The sequence below is a fragment of the Coenobita brevimanus genome, chromosome 43 (genome assembly GCF_032717465.1).
Source record: "Coenobita brevimanus isolate Jiangsu-jjx chromosome 43, ASM3271746v2, whole genome shotgun sequence".
In the NCBI taxonomy this organism is placed as follows: Eukaryota; Metazoa; Arthropoda; class Malacostraca; order Decapoda; family Coenobitidae; genus Coenobita; species Coenobita brevimanus.
This window is the reverse complement of record NC_136996.1, coordinates 79,186-97,500: the sequence shown is the minus strand read 5'-3', so window position 1 is coordinate 97,500 and position 18,315 is coordinate 79,186. Positions and strand designations below refer to the sequence as shown.

General features: G+C 39.6%; 1 protein-coding gene across 1 annotated transcript in view; it reads right to left on the bottom strand.

Moving 5' to 3' along the window:
* The window catches only part of LOC145397725 (uncharacterized), a 296,131-nt gene extending 278,565 nt beyond the window's left edge, over positions 1–17,566 (bottom strand). Inside the window, exon 1 of the mRNA XM_080270740.1 lies at positions 17,550–17,566. The gene's annotated coding sequence lies outside the window, so the exon portion shown is untranslated. The remainder of the gene's footprint in view (positions 1–17,549) is intronic.
* Positions 17,567–18,315: the final 749 nt, after the last annotated feature.

The window sequence follows — 18,315 nt, the reverse complement described above, 5'->3', positions numbered from 1 at the left end:
CAATCTTGTTTATATCTTTCTTTTTGTGTGGGGACCACACTACCGCTGCATATTATAACCTGGGGCGGATCATGGCCACTATCAATTTTTTTATCATTTCCTCATCCATATAATGAAATGCTACTCTTATGTTAGTCAAGAGTTTATAAGTCTCTCCAACTATCTTGTTAATGTGCTTTTCTGGTGACAAACTATCTTGGACCAGCACTCCCAAATCTTTCTCTTCTCTCCTTTTTGTGATTAATTCATTACCCAAAAAATAATTCAGTGATGGTCTCCTGGTACTTTTACCCATTTCCAATATTTTACATTTCTTTACATTAAATTTCATTTCCCACGTCCGGCTCCAATTGTGTATCCTATCCAAATCCTCCTGCAGTATTTTACAATCCTCCTCAACCTCTATCTTCCTCAAGATCTTTACATCATCAGCAAACAGACTTGCATAACTGTTCACTCCATCTACCATATCATTTACGTAAATCAGGAACACAAGTCAAGAGTGAGAGCCGTGGAAATGAGTTATTTAAGAGGAGCCTGTGGAGTCACATGGAGAGACAGGCTGACGAATGAGGATATAAAGGAGCGTTGTGGTGTGGATGTGGATGTGATAGGAAGCGTTATGAGGAACACACTGAGGTGGTTTGGCCATGTGGAGAGGATGGAGGGTGAAAGACTGACGAAGAGAGTGTATGTGAGTGAGGTGGAGGGGGAAAGAGGGAGGGGGAGGCCGAGGATGAGATGGAGAGATGGGGTGGAGAGGTATATGAGAGAGGGGGGTGTGAGTTGGGAGCAGGGCAGTGAAATGGCGGGGGACAGGGCGACTTGGAGGCGATTTGTTTGTGGCCACCCCAAACGGGATTGAGGCGTCTGGCAATAGATAGATAGATAGGAACATTACTGGCGCCAACACTGAGCCTTGAGGTGTGTGTGTGTGTGTGTGTGTGTGTGTGTGTGTGTGTGTGTGTGTGTGTTTGTCTATCTGTCTGTCTGTCTGTCCGTCTGTCTGTGTGTGTTGAGTCGTGTGTGTACGCAGGAGAGCCTGTGTTTGCGTCAGGCAGGGATACTGAGTGTGGAGGGATGGCTGAGTTCATATTAAGCCTGTGTGAATAGAGGTTTTTGTATGCATGTTAGTAAATGTGTGTGTGTGTGTGTGTGTGTGTGTGTGTGTGTGTGTGTGTGTGTGTAATTCTAACTCACAGAAGAATCGTGGAAGAGAATTACATGCGCTTCAGTTGAAGGTGTGGGATGATGGGTCTCTTTGATCTCACTTGAACACATACAAGGCTTCAGCATGCAAGTATAATTATGCAAACACACACACACACACACATATACACACAGCTCTCTTTCTCTCTCTCTCTCTCTCCAACTCTCTCTCTTTTACTCTAGTTCATATTTCAAGTGCATATGTAAGTCTATGTCTGACCTTTCACCATATATGTCTGCCTGATTCGCCACGGCTACAATATATCATCTTGCCTGGTCATTACTTACAGCCTCGTATCTGCATAATAAACCGTGAAATATTGTAACTGGCGGACCGTGGCAGGAAAACGAGAGAAAAAGAGGCTGGACAAGAGAAAAGGAGCCGAGAGTAAAAGCAAAAAGAACAGGGAATGAGATAAAGAGAGCAGAGACTGACACAAAAAGCATAATGGCATGAATGGGGCCAGAAAAAGTGAAAGAGGAAGGACAGAAGAGAGGAAAAGGATAGACACCCAAAGCAGCACTACACTGAGTGAGTGGATGGTGTGCACAGGAAAATGGCACAGCTAGGAACAACTTTACAAATGCTGTACTTAGTCTCCTGTCATGACACCATCACTCCAGCAACTAATGTTTGTGCAGTGGGCATGGTGAAGGATGACCCTCCTGTCCTAAGGTGCTTTCAGCAGAGGTAAAATGGGTTTATAGCTTCATAAAAACCTATGCATTTGTGTCTCCTGTTGCCACTATTTGGTAACATGGAGGCACCTTTCATACTCAGAGGGTTAAGACGTCTTCCACAGTGGTACTGCATGTCATTACTGTACTTCCAAATTTTATAAATGATATATTTATTAATTTCTATAGTAACCCAGTGACATTAAGCTGGTGCTTTAATAAAGGCATGTTATTTATAAGTTAACATATTTAGAGAACAATTATGATGCTATAGCATGTGTAGGTCTTTTCACCTGATGGCAGCTGTCCATGGCACCACCACCGTGCTTTGTCAAGATGGCAGTTATGGAGCAGCATGTCATTACTAATGCTACGTATTAATATCAACCACCCTGGCATAGTAAATGGTTCCTAGACTACAAAAAACCACTTGGTTGGTCAGTCGGGGTAGAATCACAGTGTGAGTGGACTGCAGGTGCCCCAAATTATAGGAAGGCAAGCTATAAGTACACACTCACTCCCTAACCATTCCAGCCCCTGGAATCCTGACTCCACCTCATAAATATCCTCACTTAAATGCTTCATATTCTGGCATTAATATCCTGTATATCTCAGGAGTCAAGATGGAGAGATGGTTATTTTATGCTGTGTTAAGTAGACAAACAGACAGACTGACAAATGAGGAAGTAAAGGAGTATTGTGGTGTTGATGTGGTTGAAAATGTTAAGAGAAATACTCTGAGATGGTCTGGCTATGTGGAAAGGATGGAGAATGAGAGACTGACCAGAAGAGTTTACCAGTGAGGTGGAAAGGAAGAGGGGGAGGGGGAGACCAAGAATGAGGAGAGGGATGGAGTGGAAAGGATGGAGAATAAGAGACTGACTAGAAGAATGCATGTGAGGTGGGGGAGGGGGGAGACCAAGGATGATATGAAGTGGAGACGATGGACAATAAGAGACTGACTAGAAGAGTGCATATTTAGGTGAAGTAAATATGGAGGCTAAGGGACTGACAAGAGATCAAGCTGGCTGGATGAATTTTATGCGGAGAAGCACATGACCAAGGGATTTGGAACCCCTTTTAAAGTGGCAGCGTCCGGACTGACTCTATTGGACAAGTAAACGTGAGGCTACAGAACGTGGTGAAATTTTTTGGCCTATCAGATGAAGCTGGGATTCTGTAAACTTGAATGGTGAGTGAATGGAAGTGTGTCCCATTGAACTGGGCAGACTCTGGCTGTCTGGATGCTGCTACTCCTCACCCCACCCTAGGGTGGGATAGGAGGTCTGGATGATGATGATGATGATAATGATGATGATGATGATGATGATGATGAAATATGGAAGAATAAAGAAGGTAATAACTTATACCATTATTTAGCAAATGAAAGTATTAAAATAATACATCAAAAAATATATAATAAAACAGGTATTGATGCTGATGAATTAAAATGTGATGAACAGACATAAATGCTGCATCACAATGGGCATGACCTCAGTTGTAGATGTTATACAACTCATGAAACAAGTCTTCACATTTCAGAGTACTGAATGGTGGATAAATAAATGTGAAGGCCAATAACCCATACACCTAACTGATTTGTATTCCTACTGGACCATTTTCTTACTTAATTTCACTATGCTACCCACATGCCTGTGCTGGAGAATAGGGATGGGATGACGATTATATGTAAGGTGAATTTCCCCATACACAAAACTTCCTTTGGATGATTTAGAGAATGTACAAAGCAGTTTGCCACATTTATGTAAATGAATATGCTGAAAATATACCAGTAATCATAACATCAATAGACAAAAACTATAGGAAAACTACAGGATGCATCTGTTAACCTAGAACCATAAGACTGTGCAAACAAGACAATGAATAACTACATCTTAAAACTCTTACCTTCTCCAGTCATATTTTCTGATGAGTCTCGTCGATGGCCATTAGGTCTGTCTGGTGGATAATTCTGCTATGTATTCTCAGGCGTTGTTACCTGTGAGGTGGAGAAAGTAAAGGCATAATGAGATTCATAAAGTATCATATCGTTTATAAAGGTTCCAACATGCTTGCATACATTGGCCTTGATCACCTATTGGCAGCTCTCCATCCTGCTTGATCTCTGGCAGCCTTCCTGTTCAGTCCCTTATCCCTGAGGTCACACTATGACCCTGTCCCAGGTCTTTTTCAGTGTGCCTCTTGCAACCCTACCCTCGAAGTTCACTTTTCTTACTTTTTGCACCAAACTGTCATTCTCCATCCCCTCCACAAGCCCTTATCATCTGAGTCTACCCCTCCTCATCACAACACCAATACATCTCTAGTCCCATCCTTCCTCTAAATACTTTAGTTGTAAACCTAGCCCCCCCATGCCTTGCATTCAAGGATGCACTACACATCCATCTAACCATTGTCAGTTCTATATGTTTGAGCCAACAAATACAGCATCGTCTTCCTTTACTGCCCAGGTCTCACTACCATACAGCATTACATTCCTAACACATGTCGCCTACAAAGATCCCTTAGCATGGAAGGAGACCCCTCTCAATGTCAGGAGAGGCAACAGCTCCCTGAACTTCTTAAAACCACTCCTTACTTTGGCCAAAGAGATGCTCCAGCCTCACCTCCAGTACATAACATGTCTCCCAAATTAATAATAATAATAATAATAATAATAATAATAATAATAACAATAATAATAATAATAATAATAATAATAATACAGTAATAATCTGGTCTTTTGTTTCTCAAAAACACCAGTCCTTCCATAGGGAATTCTCTAACACTCAAAACACGTATACATTATTTTTACAACTGCAAGAATTGTGACATCTCTCATATACAATACAAACTTCATCAGTCAAAAAAAAAAAAGAAGAGGAAAAGAAAGGGGCAATAATTAAACCCTACAATCATCTGTCATATACCTCTCTTCAGGACGTACCATTTTGAAAAAAGAAAGGCTTTCAGCTGTCTCTTAAAGGATTCAACAGTAGAGAGTTGTCTCATGGACAATGGCAATCTGTTATATAATCTAGGGGCTCTATACACAAAAGAACGATCAGAGAAAGATGACTGGTGGATGGCTCCTGACTCGTCAAGACGCAAGGAATCATCTTCACTGCATAACATCACACCTGGGCGTGTCGATGGGAGTTTTAACAATTCAGCAAGATACTGTACTTCGGTTCACCAAACTTAAGAACCTTGAATGTAATAAGGCACAGTTTAAATTCAATTCTAGCCTTTACTGGTAACCAATGCAACTTAATCAGAAACAGGGTAGTTGAGGTTCTCGGGGGGAGACCAAAGATAAGCCGTGCCGCCCTGTTCAACACAGACTGAACTTTTGTTAGTATATTATTTGGAAGACCAACCCACAGTGAATTACAATAATCAACACGAGACAAGACTACTGCATGGACCAATGTTAAGAGTGTTACGAATTCTACTGTCTAGAGGAAGAAAATTCTAATTGTAACATGGCCAAACAAGTAACCCGTAAAAAGTGAACGAATCATATTAGGAATATAAAACTGAGCAAAAAGTCTGATATATATTACACATTATACAATCATTAAATAGTCTCACCAAGGTTAACACTGCCAAACAAGCTTGCAGGAATAATGGGAGAAACTTCGCTTTTCTCTAATTCGTCAAAACCTAACTGGTTAAGCAGAACAGTGATACCCTAACACATAAATATTAAAAGGTAAGGTTAAGCCATTAACTTAGTTGTAAGGTGACCACATGAACTAGAGTAAACCTCTGGACTACTTGTACACAATCGAGGAAACAGAAAGCAGGAGCCGTTAGTCTCAGAGGTTGCTAACACCACACAGATCAGTCAAGGAGTGAGTCACAGACGAACAGCTCACTCCCTCAACTCCATCAGTTACCCAAGGTTACCAATTGGTCTTTTAAGATGTTGCAAACTACTGTATTATATAAAATTTCAACCTTACTACAAAACATACTAAAGTTAATATAATTATAAACACAAAACTGGAGAATTACTAAATTCATAAACGAGTTCATAATGAATACTTATTACAGAAAAATTAAAACACAAAACAACTGAACCCCACCAAGCGCAGAGCTCACACAAAAATTAGTAAGCATGTCCATGACACCTTCCCTCTAAGATAAAATTTACTGGTAAATTTTATCATAGTCCAGATGAACCTAGTACCTATGAATATAGCTTTACAGTTCAGTGTATTAAACACAAGAAAGAGTATCAGCCAGGATATTCTCTTGCCCCTTGATATGCCTTATTTCTAAATTGTATGGCTGAATCAACAATGACCACCTCATTAGTCTCTGATTTCTGTTTTTCATTCTGTTTAGAAACTTCAGTGGATTATGATCGCTGTAAACAATCACTGGATACCTTGCATTACTTACATAAACATGAAATTTCTCTAAAGCTAGTATCAATGCCAAGAGCTCCTTTTCAATGGTAGCATAGTTTCTTTGATACTTCTTAAACTTGGTTGACATATAACACACAGGATGCAAAACTTCATCTTTTCCAAACTGAAGTAAAACAGCACCCGCTCCTGAATCACTGGCATCCACATGTAGACTGAAGGGTTTCTCAAAGTCTGGAGATCTCAGCACTGGAGCAGTGGACAACAAGGCTCGGATGTTTTCAAATGATGTTTGACATTCAGCTGTCCACTTGAAAATCTTCTTTGGACTGGAGAGGTCAGTTAACGGAGCAGCAATCTGAGAAAAATTTGGACAAAATCTTCTATAATATCCAGCCATCCCCAGGAAACGTAACAAGGACTTGCGGTCGGAAGGTGGTGGAAAGTTCTGAATGGCGTCTATTTTAGCGTCGACTGGTTTAATATGATCTTTCCCAACCACGTGACCCAGGAATACTACTGTAGCATGTCCAAACTCGCTCTTTGCAAGATTTAGGGTAAGATCCGCCTCAGGCAGTCTAGTAAACAGTGCCCTGAGTCATTCAATGTGTTCTTCCCAAGTAGATGAAACCACCACCAAATCATCCAGATAAGCCTGCACTCCCTCCAGTCCTCTGATGACGTTGTTTACCAAACGTTGGAAGGTGGCAGGTGCGTTCCTCAAGCCAAAACTCATGACCTTATACTGATACAAGCCATCTGCCGTGATGAAGGCAGAAATCCTCTTAGCCCTCTCTGTCAGTGCAACTTGATAGTAGCTCTTCAATAAATCCAATTTAGTAATGAACTCTGCTTTTCCAATTCCATCAATCACATCATCCAGACAGGGTAAAGGGAATGAATCTGGCAGAGTAACGGCATTCACGCGACGGTAGTCGGTGCACAGTCTCTTACTTCCATCTGGCTTTGGAACAAGGAAGCATGGCGAAGCCCACTCACTGTCGTTAGGTTCTGCCAGATCATGGGAAATTAAAAACGATACCTCCTCTTGTAGCTTCTTTCTCTGGGAAGGGTTGACTCGGTAAGGGGCTTGCTTGATTGGCTTGGTGTGGTCCATTAGGATGATGTCATGCAACACACCACGACATGGCCTAGGAACGTCACTGCAGATCCCTCTGAATTCCCTCATCAGATTCACCAGATCTGCTGACTGCCGAAGTGAGAGGTGCTGCAATTTAGGACCAAAATTAGACAAAAGCTCACTATTACATAGCTTAAGGGGATCAACTTCAAGGAATTCTGGATCTTCCACTTCCACTTCGTGCTGTACCATGATTTGTCCTCCTCTTCTACAGCAGTATGGCTTCAGTAAGTTTATATGTACCCGACGTTCCTTTCTTCCACAATCAGGAGTCTCTATTACATAGTTCACAGAGTCAACCTTTTCTTTGGCTCTGTATGGTCCAAAATACTTTGCCTGAAGAGCATTCTTAGCTAAAGAAAGAAAAGCTAGTACTAAATCACCAGGATTAAAGTTTCTTTCCACTACTTTCCTGTCAAAAGTCTCCTTCATGGTTTCCTGTGCACCCTTCAAATTTTCTCTGGCAAAATTTCTGATATGATTTAACCTTTCTCTGAACTTTTGTACATATTGTAAGAGAGGTACAGTGTTATCCTCTGATACCCAACTTTCTTTGACTAATTTGAGTGGTCCCCTAACCTCATGTCCATACACGAGCTCGAATGGGGCATAACCAAGAGATTCCTGCTTACTCTCTCTAATGGCAAACAGAAGCAGATGTATCCCTTCATCCCACTCTTTCCCTGCTTCCAGACAATACTTTCTCAGCATTTGCTTATAAGTCTGATGAAAACACTCTAAAGCGCCCTGTGACTCAGGATGGTAAGCTGTAGCAAAGTACTGCTTAATAGACAACTCATGCATCACTTGTTGAAAGAGACCACTTGAAAAATTCGAGCCTTGGTCTGACTGAATGGATCTGGGTATACCATACTGAGTAAAGAATTTGGTCAGTGCCTTAACAATTAATTTAGCACAAATTTTCCTCAAAGGAATACATTCAGGATACCGAGTGGTAGCACACATAACCGTAAAAATGTACTGGTTTCCACTCTTAGTTTTTGGCAATGGACCTACACAGTCAATTATAATATGACTAAATGGCTCTTTCACAACCTCAATGGGCTTGAGAGGTGCTGGTGGAATAACACTGTTAGGCCTCCCTACCAGTTGGCAAGTGTGGCATGTCTGGCAATACTCTGAGACGTCCCATTTCATCTTTGGCCAAAAGAAATGTCTCATTAACTTGCTACAAGTCTTATGAACTCCTATGAGTCCACCTAGACCATCATGAGCTAAACCTATTAAATCCTGACGGTAGACAGTTGGAACTACAACTTGGTACAAAACAGAAGTCTGATCATTAGCAGGTACATCTGTTGGTCTATACTTTCTCATCAGTATGTTAGAACAAGTGAAGTAACAGGTACTTGAAGGGGAGTCTACCTCATCAAATGACTGACGCAAATATTTTAGCAGGTCGGGATCTTCTTCTTGTGCTCAAATAAGCATTTCTTTAGTGATAGGTAAATTCTTTATCTCGTCACTGTCAATAATACTTGTTTGTTTAAACAAATTACTAAGGTCAAGTCCAAGATCATCTTCATTTTCTACAGCCTCATCCTCAGGAAAGGACTCACCTGTATATACTCTGTGTGTAGTCATACTTCTAGTTATGGCACAACTAGGAAAAAGATACAGGTTTTCATTTTCTAATTGTTCTGTTGGATTGTAACTACCGGGTACAAGGGTTACTACAGGATCAGGTACCAGACGATCACCAGCTATGTCATTACCCAACAAAAATGTCACGCCATCAACTGGAAGGGGAGAATCCTGAACTCCTACACTGATATATTGCTGCACAAGATCTGACTATATAAATTTGTGCTAAAGGAACAGTGACAACTCCACCAACACCCCTCAGAACCACGTGCTCACCAGTATAAGAGTTTTCCATAAATGGAACAGCACTCTTAACTACCACACTGTGTGATGCACCGGTATCCCTTAATATCTGAACTGGGTAAGAAATTTCTAATGAGCTATCACTTGAAACTAATCCCTTAAACATGAATGGACCAAATGAGCCAGTCTTATCACTTGAGGAGGCTACAGCAGTGACACCATTTTCCTTCACTGTACTTAACACAAGGGAAGATTCTGATTTAGCTGCATTCTTTTTTGCCAGCTTTGGACAATTAGCAATGACATGTCCTGGTTGTTTGCAGTAATAACAAGCATTAACTGATCCTAATGCAGTTGGTTCTTTTCTTGATCCTGAACTCTTAGCATTCTTAGACAAATTGACTAGGCTTGCTAACAAGACTGAGATTCTTTAAGCTTATCACCCTGATCACTTGACTCCTCACAACCCCCCACCCTCCTGCCAACTTGTCCATAGCGGTTCTGAGGTTTAAGTTTAGTACGATGTGTTAAGGCATAATTATCTGCTAATGTTGCAGCTTTACTCAAAGTGGTCACCTCACGTTCATCCAAGTACAGCCTGATGTCAGAAGCCACTGAACGTTTAAATTCTTCTAACAGGAATAGTTCTTTTAAGTCATCATAATTTTTTACATTTCTAGACCTAATCCATCGCTGAAATAACCTCTCTTTCTCTGCTGCAAACTCAACATACGTTTCTGACTCTGTCTTTCTTAAGTTCCGAAACCTTTGTCTATAAGCTTCCGGAACTAAATCGTAAGCTTTGAGCACTGCCTCCTTAACCTTGATGTAATCTTTGCATGTTTCTTCTGAAAGGCTAATAAAAACAGTCTTTGCTTTTCCGACCAATACCGTCTGAACCAGAATTGACCAGTTCTCCTTAGGCCACTTTAAACTATTTGCAAACTTTTCAAATTGCAAAAAAAACTCCTCAGGATCACGCTCATCAAATGACGGAATTAACTTGGCATGCTTACTGACATCAAACGGAACCTAAATATTACCTTCCCTTTTTAATTCTAACTCTAGTTGTAACTTCTTAAGGTCATGCTCTCTTTGTTCTCTCTCATGTTCCCTCTGTCGCTGTGAAGCTTCCCTCTGTTTAGCAGCCTCAACCAATTCCAACTTCCTCAAAGCAATCAGTTCTGAAACATGGCTGCCACCTTCACCCACAGGATTTGTATCACACAAAGTTAATGCAGAACTAGGAAGTATATTGCTAGACACTAATGTTTGAATTACTATCCTTTTGAGTTCTTCTTTTCTTATTTTACTGTCAAATGGTATTTCATAATAAGTAGCAAGCGAAACCCAATCACTTTTTTTCAAAACTACATCCTGTAATAATGGCAATGAAGGGTCAGCAACAAATTCAGCTAAATCAAATACTGCCATAATAACTTACAGAAATGCCAAAGTAAATCAAAATCAAACAATGAAAAGAAACAGCAGACTCTTCAAACCACCATTACTCGGAATTAAAACGTCTGGCAAAACAAAGAAAAGCTTCACTCAAGGCTTCAGAATTATCCCGGTCGGGCCCCCATATGTTACGAATTCTACTGTCTAGAGGAAGAAAATTCTAATTGTAACATGGCCAAACAAGTAACCCGTAAAATGTGAACGAATCATATTAGGAATATAAAACTGAGCAAAAAGTTTGATATATATTACACATTATACAATCATTAAATAGTCTCACCAAGGTTAACACTGCCAAACAAGCTTGCAGTCGTCCTGCGCCAGGTGTTGCACCGTCTCCCTCAAGCGCTAGCAGCCATGACTGCAGGAGGAACTGCCAGGAGTGCTTGGCAAGAACATCTGGTGCAGACTCATTAGACTGCTCAGGTTCTGTTGGGAATGGCACATAGTTAGGGAATAATATCACCAACATTTTATAATAATAATATCACCAACATTTTATCTCCCCTGGGGGTAGGGTTTTTTTTCAAGAATACTCCCCCAGTATCCCTGCTTGTCATAAAAGGCGACTAAAAGGGTTGGCGGAGGGTTAGTGATCCTCCCCGGAAAACAACTAACTAAAAAAACAAACAATAAGCCTCGGACTTGGAGGCGATTTGTTTGTGGCCACCCCAAACGGGATTGAGGCGTCTGGCAATAGATAGATAGATAGATTTTATCCAGATTTCCCATACAGCATGTTGCATGAAATGTCTGACAAACTTCAGCAAGTTGTTCTTGAGACAATTTTGAGTTAAAAATTGCTGCATCAACATGGGTTTAATTTCTCGTCTATTATGCTCAGGTTCTGTTGGGAATGGCAGCAGATTAGAGACTGGTATCTGCAAAATGTTATCCATCACCACCACCACCAGGATTATCATCATCATCATGTCTCTTTTTTCCCCACCTGCAAGTGGGGTTAGGTGGGGTCCAGAAGGCAAGGAAGAGGAAGTAACAAGATAGTGATGGACATAATCATTTTATCCAACCTTCCTATATTTTAAAAATTCAATGCAGCTTTATAATGAACCATGAGTATCTTTTAAGTAAACAGTTAAGTCACCATCAATTTAACAATGAAACCACCAAGACATGGAGTACTTGGAGAACACAACACCTAAACCCTTCAATCACCAAGCCCTTGCCCTGTGACTGTGACCTTTGACTGATCATTCCAAATACAGTAATGTGCCTTACTTGTAACGATGGCTTTTTGTATCCTGGCTCCCTCTCTGCACCAGCTTCAACTTGTTCTTCAATTTACTCCTCAGACCACCAGCTTCTTTCATCACCTTAGCCACATCTTTCTTCTCTTTGGTCACCTTTTTCTCTTCTGCTTCCTTCATCCTGCAAAATCAATTATCATAATCAGTACAACATTGCCATTTACAGTTGCATTCTTGGTGGATTTGGATATATCTCAGCACCTCTTTCTGAGCCATTCACTGTGCACATTTCATCTCAGTATGCTTTTGTATATTACTGATGCCAACACTGTCACTGTACAAGCACCATAAATAACAGTGCATAATGCTGAGGTGTAATATACAAAAAGGGTTGTTATGAGAGAGGGTTGTATACAGGAGAGGGGCATGTGAACTGGGAACACAATAGTGAAATGATGGGGGGCAGGGCGACATGGAGGCGATTTGTTTGTGGCAACCCCTTATGGGATTAAGGCGTCTGGCAACAGATAGACAGATGGATAGATAGGTTGTTAAGGATGGGCTGCTATCAAGCCACCTATGCTCCCTACACCATTTAACCCTTTGACTGGACCTGATGCACACAGTTTTTATTCAAGCTAACACCAAAGTATTTTATAAAACTATGACAGTTACTAGCAGTCACAGGCTCATGAAAACTAACTAGAAATAAACTCTTTCTCTGTAACTGATCCATCTAAAAGTTATATTTAGGCAAACACTACATGATTATACTCAGGTTTAAACTAGTGCACAACAGTACATCATTGTAACGTATCATATGCATTATATACCAGAGTATGCACTGTGCATTTATAAATTGCTGTATATAAGTGGTGTATATGCTTTTTGTGTCTTCATTGTGTCTTGGGCATTATGGGTACTACTTCCTGCTCTTTGGTTTGATTTGAGTGGTGTCTGGGGCAGTCTTAGATCAGTGCTGTTAAGTTACTGTTTGGATTTGGAGAGCACCCATTTCTTACTATTTACCAGTCATCATTTGGGAGGCAATGGTGTGAGTACTTTATTTATGAGGATTTTTATGTACTCTTTTCATAAATAACATTGTTCATTTCATATTGTGATCTATTGCAACAGACATTAGTTTATTATGTGTAACACAATTATTATTATGTGAATGTGTTCCTTATCCCCAGCTGTGTTGCGACACTGTCTTGTTATAACTTATCCGCTTTGTATGTTAGCCATTATGTTTCATGTGACTGATATGTCCTTGATGTAACGAGTTGTAATATAAACGTGTCAAGTGGGGTTGGTGGGCATGTGGAGAGGATGGAGGATGACAGTTGGGTGTGGAAAGTGTGAAGTGTGAACGTCGGGGGTAGGGCTGTGAGAGGCAGACTGTCACATTTATAATAGCACTTAAGTTAACTGAGGAGGGAAATACCACTCCTGAATGTGTGCTGCTTTTTTTTTTTTTTTTTTTTTTTTTTTAACCTTAAGTAGGATTAGTGCCCCTCCCTGTAAAACAATTAACTCTGAAAATGAAGGTAGGTACCGTAGGTAAAATGGCTTGCACATACATGGTGATGGAAGTCATCTAAAATAACTGTTAACGATTGTGTTGATCACAACAAATATCTAGCAGAATTTTTAAACATATTTTCATGGACTATGGAAAATTTAAACTTCAGTGGTGTGGTCTTCAGACAATTTACAGTAAATGAGTCATGAGGCAGCTTCCAATATGGTAATGTAGAACATTTACTTTTAATTAATCATCCTTTGCAGACATAGAGAGATATGATTATTTTTGTAATGTTAGCATTACCCACAGTAACGTTAGGATACTTGTTAAGTTACATCTATTTGCATAAGGCTGTATAAATACTGGCAAGTTTTTACAAGTAGGCAATAAACAGTTCAGGAATATTATATGTGTATAGTATACAGTACTCCCTCAGGATCAGTGAACCCCCATAATCCCAGTTGGAAATAATAACCAAAATAATTCACATAACCTAACCTGAACTGCACATTGCCAACTTGTAAAATACCTAAATACCAGGGTGTCAAATGAGGTCATGTTAGAGTTATTTTACCAAGGTGCTGTTCATGTTTTGGAACTATAATCCAGGCTCTATCATCATTTACAGAATCATCCACAACCAAAAGGCAGAAGCGGATTACTGAAAGGAATAGCAGGAAGCTTGCTGCAGAATTGGTGTGGAACTCAAGTGGTTCAACTACAATTCAACCATCCCCTGAAAATGATAGGCCATCAGATGTCTGGTGTACACTGAATTTCCTCTTAAAAGGTACAGTAGCTGTATATTACTGTATTACAAATTACAGGGCAGTTGCAAACCAGCTGCAGATGGGCCTGCTGGCCTGGCAGGACTGGGGCTAACCAAAACTAGCAACAACATTTTGCATGCAGAAATGTCAATAAGGATTTTTGCCCATTGGCATTAATTAAGAAGTAAAGTTAGCAAGATTTTTACACATTGCTTTTTTCATATTGCTGGTACCTGTAAGTGATTTAAACTTTACAAAAAAATGGACAGGTTTATTGATTGAGCAATAATTCATATTTTGGATCCAATTACAATATAGTTTGGGTACCATATATTGGAGTGAATGTTATTTTTTTTTTCATAAGGTTCATTATCACCCCATTGAAAAAACACTAAAACATTAACTTTCACAGGTATGGTTATGCTTCATTTAAAGTAAATCAGATTTAGCTAGTGCTCATACCTGGCCTTCAAAATATGAACATTGAAGTTTGAGTTCAACCCTAATATATAATTTTTAACCCCTTTTGACTACATAGTGGTGTATGCTGAGGAGCTGTAATATATAAAGGAGGAAGTATGAACTTGTAACATGCCATCACAATATGTCGTACGCTATTATGTAACCTTGCCTAACATGCCCTTATTACTTCCCTTTACTAAGTTTGACTAACACTTCCCTTATTACCCTATTGCACTATTTTCACCTCCTTCAAGAACAATTTCTTTGATTCCTTCCACTTCTCACTCAAGTTCCTCCTCCTAACCTCTCTTACTATCAATTTTACCTCTCTCCTACATATATTTCCTGCTTCCTTCTCTCTATTTCTCCTTGCCCTTTACTTCTCATCCATTTCTTATACACTTTCTTCTTTTGTGCCAGAGCCACTTTCACCTCATCACATCACCATGCTGTTCCTTGCTCTCCCTTGCATCTCCCTCCTCACTCCACATACTTCCTCACATGCTGCACATATTTCCTCCACAAATATCTTGTTCATTTCTTCCACATTGCTCATCTGTTCCCATTCGTACCTGTCTAATCGCTCTTCCACTGCTCTCTTATATTCTTCTCTTTCTCCTTCAGTCTTTATACCATAATATACTTATTTCAGGTGCTGTTACTAAAGAGGATACTATTCCTCCTAGAAATACTGGTCATCCACAATCAGCTCCTACCATGCCTACAACCAGTGCTGAGCACCTGCCATCAGCTCCTACCATGCCTACAACCAGCACTGAGCACCTGCCATCAGTTCCTACCATGCCTACAACCAGCTCTGAGCACCTGCCACCAGCTCCTTCCATGCCTACAACCAGCGCTGAGCACCTGCCGTCAGCCTCTGCCATGCCTACAAGAAGCGCTGACCACCTATCATCAGCCTCTGCCATGCCTACAACCGGCGCTGACCTCCTGCCGTCAGCCCTTGCCATTCCTTCAGCCAACATCAGCAGTATGTCAAAAGCCTCCTCTAATTTGCCACTGACACTGGTTGATGAAAATTTTTTACAATTGCAGTTGGAGAAACAACAGAGTGATACTGAAAGATTAAACAAGAAAATTTAAAGTTGAGATATAAAAATAAAATGTTAAAAGTTGACCAAAAAATAATAATTTTTGCCATTAACGATGCAAAGCAGTGTATGAAAAATAATACAGTAAAGGCTGTTGAGGAATATCTGAAACCATACTTCACTGATACTCAGATCAAATGTCTAATACCCAAAAGATCAGCAAGACATTGGACTGAAGATGACATTGCCTTTGCTCTGACTGTTAGAAGTGTGAGTGCCAAATGCTACAGATGGATGCGAAAGCACTGGAAACTGCCTCTTCCTTCAATTTCGACTTTGAATAAATGGGTTAAAGATATTAATTTTGAACCAGGTATTCTAAACTCAGTATTAAGAATGATGAAGGCAAAAGGACAATCCATGACCAATGGCGAAAAAGCTTGCATGATATCGTTTGATGAAATGAAAGTTGACAGGTGTTATGTGTATGACAGAACTGCAGACAAGCTTTATTGTAGCCATGAATATGTTCAAGTTGTTATGGCTACAGGCATTATTGGCAATTGGAAGCAACCTGTTTATTATAATTTTGACACAAAAATGACCAAGGAACTGTTATTTTCCATTATTAACAGTGTTGAAGAAGTAGGTTTTGAGGTGTGGGGTACAGTATGTGATATGAGTGGTTCCAACAGAGGCTTGTTCTCTACTTTAGGGATAAGCCAGGACACCACATCTTTCAGAAATCCAGCTGATGAAAGTAGATGTGTCTATGTATTTGCTGATGCTCCATATCTGTTAATGTTAATTCGAAACAATCTCCTTGATCATGGAACAGAAACACCCTTAGGACCAGTCAGTAAAATACCCTTGTTTGAATTGGTTGATTATGAATGTGGTGACTTTAAAATGGCATACAAAATTAGCAAACAATCTCTACTGGTTACTGGTTCAGAACGGCAAAAGGTCAGAAGTGCAGCACATCTCCTCTCATCTTCAGTGGGCAAAGCTTTTAATCAGCTGGGGAAAAATCAAGTTTTGAAAAGTGGCAACTGGAGGGCAACAGCTGATTTCATTCTTATTGTTGACCAGTGGTTTGATGTACTGAATTCCAGTGGTGCAGAGGATAAGAAGGAGAGAGAGCCATTTTGCCATTCCTCTTACCAAATGGACATAATTAATAAAATGATCTCTTTGATTATCAAAAGTATCAAACAAAGTGTATCCTTTTCAGAATGGAATTGTCATTACATCTAAATCACTTGTTTCCATGTATGATGATTTGCATAAAAGATTTGGATTCACTTACTTATTCACCAGACACTTGAATCAGGATGTTTTAGAGAATTTCTTTGGGGTGATTCGTCAGATGGGTAGTTTTTACGACCACCCTTGTCCAGTTACTTTCAAACAGAGAATCAAGAGATATATACTACCGGTAGGTCATAAACAAGTTCTTCTATCTTTAAAAGCAAATACTGAATTTGATGGAGATGATCCAAGTATTGCAAAAGGATTACAAAATTGTAAAGCTTGTAGTTCACCTATTAAAAAGAATTCAGCAAACATCTTAGACAACCTCTGTATTAGTGCAGATTTATGTAGAGATATTGTGGTTGAAGACTTGGTAAATGATGACACTATGGATGAAACCATCTTGGTTGATCAACATTGTATACCAGAAAATGAAACTGAAGGACATGCTTATGTTTTAGAATATATTGTCAACAAGTTTAAAAAAAGATATCCCTTCCTTGGTGGAGTAGCTGATGCCTCTTCTGACTGGATAAGTTTAAAAAGTAATGGAGGTCTTAACCGCATGATGCAGCAATATGCTACAAAATTTATGATGGCTGAAAAGGTTTTCCAAGAAGAGCATGGAGACAGGTTAAGAGCAGGGAGCAACTCACCTTGGATCAATGGTCAACAAGGCAACAAATATCATCCCTGAAATTCCTAAAGATGTCATAGAATTCTATCTGTGCTGCAGATTACAGTTTCGTATACGGAAACTGAATAAGGAAGTGAGTCTCGGTAACATGCGAAAAAAATTTAAGAAAATTACAAAAACAGTCAAATAATACTAGGTAGGCTTAAATATGGAGTGTAGTTAAATGTCATACTCAATTCATTGTTACAGAATGTCACATGTTATAATAATGAGTTATGTAATGAACAGGTATAGGCTAATTCCTTATACAGTACAACCTCTTGAGGCTATCATTGTAAAATAACTAGAAATCTCTTGTAAGCCAAATTTCCATACTGTGTATGCTCTTTACTCATAAGCTCTTACATGTATAATGTGATAATCATCTGTGATTTTAGACATTTATGCAATGTATAATTCCTTTTTTACTTAAAGTTTGATACCAAGTGTGCTAACATACTCACCAAAGATAAGTATGCTCTCTACCCATAAGCTGTGGGCAGTATTATGTGATAATCTGTTATTTCATATATGCAATATATTAAAAAAAAATAAAGCTTATAGTTGTGTATGTATTTAGTTAAGTCATTTATACAACCTCTGCAAAGTATTACTACAAGTGAAGGTTTGGTTCTCAGGCAAGTAAGTAGAA